Genomic DNA, 2,740 nt, shown 5'->3' with positions numbered 1-2,740 from the left:
GCCTGACGTGACAGACTGCTGGGAGAGAATAAACAATTGTGAAGTTTAGCAAGAAAGAGACTAGGCCTCAGCAGCCGGGTCTTGATGAGCTCTTGCTAATTATAAGTCTTTTAATAGGTGCCCTCTACCGATGTGAGCATTCCTGTCATCATCTTCAGAAAAGTTGGAAAATCCTCATTGTCTTCTCTGGAGAATCTGATGTGCTTAAAATGCCAGGAGGCAACTAATATCTTCCTTTGAGGCAAAAGATTTATTCTAGACATACTCTGTTAGGCCATGGTTGCTGCTGTGAATATGGCCAAGTTACATAGGTTTCATGATTAAATTTTATATTCAAGTTACTATTACTCTGTCCCACAGTCACAGACAAAACACTCTGTACAAGTGATCACAAGGGTTCTGAATAGGAGACAGTTGTTTTCATTTAAATTCCATGGATAAGACACGTAATTTTATCCTTATTAAAGATGTAAAGATCAGATCAGAGATATTGTCTTTGTGCAGGTTTGGACTGTGGCTTTTTTTTTTTTTTTTTAATCAGTTTGGCTCTGTTGTGTTAGGTGTGAATATCTTTGTATTTATCCTACTTGGGATTCATTTAACATCTCAGGTCTGTAGATTTATGGTTTTCATCAAATTAAGGACATTTCTCCATGATTTCTTTGAATCCTTTTCTGTTTCTTTCTCTCTTTCCTTTCTTATGACACATTCTGCATGTCTGTTCATACTCATGATATTTTCTGTGAAGTTCTATTCATTTTTCTTTGAAATTATTTTTCTCTGTTTTTTAGACTTAATGATTTTTGTTGATCTATCTTCAAGTTCATCTGATTCATCTGCCAGTTTAAATATTTTGTTGATCTGTCTAGTTACTTTTTCATTTCAGTTACTGTACTTTCTAAATTCAGGCTTTCATTTTTCCAGGTTCTTTTTTATAATTTCTGTTCTCTTATTGAAAAATCTATTTTATTCATTGTTGGTATCATTTCACTAATTTTTAAAACATGTTTTCCTTCAGTGTTTTGGCTATGTATGTAATAGCTGGTTTGAAATCTTTGTTAAATCCCGTATCTGGGAACAGTTTCTATTCACTTTATTGAATGCTTTTTGTTTTTTCTTGAATATGATTCATACTTTCTTATTTATTTCCACATCTTATAACTTTTTTTAAACCAGATATTTTAGATAACATATTCTATCTCTTTTGGATTCTAATTCTTCATAGCTCCTCCCCCCGCCCAAAATTTTGCTCTTGCTGATTTTGTTTAATTGTTTTGTAACTTTACAGGCTAAATCTGTGAAATCTGCCTCTTCTGGAGTGTACAACCTCTGTTCTCAGAGATTTTTGTTTTCTCTCTCTCTCTCTCTCTTTCCTTCTTTCTTCCTCTCTCTCTTTTTTTCATTTCTTGAAAATAATTCTTGTTTTCATCTTGAAGCCTGGTTTCCCAAGGATTACTCTTGGGTCTGCCTAACTTAATAGTCAGACAATTACTGAACACCTTTAGCCAGCGAGGCTCCTGTCCTCTGCCAATTTATCTGTATATCTATATGAATGAGAAAGTGCATTATAAATTCAGATTGCTTTAAAATCTGCCTCAGTTTTTACTTTCTGCTCAGTCTTTCTAGTCTTTACTGTACATGTGTGCTGCCTCAGCGAAGAGTATGTATTTTTGCAGCCACATTTGCCAACTCCAGCTCCATTAGCCATGCATTCCCTGATATCTGTCACTTCCTCTATAAACATCAGTGAACTTTGCAACTTTTCCAAATCTAGTGATCCTCCTTCAATTGTGACAGTCACGCTTCTGGTTTACAGTCTTCCCTGCTCTGGAAGAAACCCTATGTTAATGGAAGAAATGGGAATTTTCTCAAGCAAGAATACCACAGATGCCTACTGTTCTTAACCAAAGTTCACCAGTTTTCAGACATAAGTGCTTTTCTGATTCCTATATGAATTTATTTGATTCCCAGAGAGCTAAAATGGTTGTTTTTGTCAGTTTTATCTAGTTTTACAGTTGCTATCATATTGATAAAGTCTATGAATTCTTCCCTTTGATTCAATTCATAACACCATTTACTTGCAATTGATCTTTTCCTGTTTTTGAGCCCATGGGTATGGGCTCTTTTGATTACTTTTGTTATACTGCAAACTATTATACATTCTACTGGGTTTTTGAATGATAATCCTACCCCTCACCCTCCAAGTTCTGAACCAAGTGAGAAATAGATATAGGAGGCATGTGAAAGTGAAAGTGAAAGTGAAGTCGTGTCCAACTCTTTGTGACCCCGTGGACTGTAGCCTACAGGCTCCTCCGTCCATGGCATTCTCCAGACAAGAATACTTGAGTGGGTTGACATTTCCTTCTCCAGGGGATCTTCCCGACCCAGGGATTGAACCTGGGTCTCCTGCATTGGAGGCAGACGCTTTAACCTCTGAGCCACCAGGAAAGCCCATAGAGGGATCTAAAAATCAGTTTTCCCCCCTTGCCTTGTGGGTATAATGTGGATTAGAATTTGAAGCTTTGATCTGAGGTTAAAAAGGGTTCCCCACTCGCTCTGTATTGAGCTGAACTTTCCCACTGGGTCTTCATGGACTAGACTCCTGCAAACCTCACCCTTGAGAACTTTGCTTTTCTCCATGTGTGCGCTTCAGGAGAAGCAGAGAGAGAGAGCAAACGGGTGAAGTGGCCAATGGTCCAGAGTGTGAGAGACATACATACTCAAGAAAGGGTAGTGCTAA

At 37.4% G+C, this 2,740-nt stretch overlaps 1 non-coding gene across 1 annotated transcript; it reads right to left on the bottom strand.

The window, feature by feature from the left end:
• Positions 1-2,375: 2,375 nt before the first annotated feature.
• TRNAW-CCA lies at positions 2,376-2,448 on the bottom strand. Its single transcript has one exon. It is a non-coding gene; the product is annotated as a tRNA-Trp (tRNA).
• Positions 2,449-2,740: the final 292 nt, after the last annotated feature.

Source organism: Cervus elaphus, chromosome 9 (assembly GCF_910594005.1).
Source record: "Cervus elaphus chromosome 9, mCerEla1.1, whole genome shotgun sequence".
Classification (NCBI taxonomy): Eukaryota; Metazoa; Chordata; class Mammalia; order Artiodactyla; family Cervidae; genus Cervus; species Cervus elaphus.
This window is presented reverse-complemented; position numbering and strand designations above follow the sequence as displayed.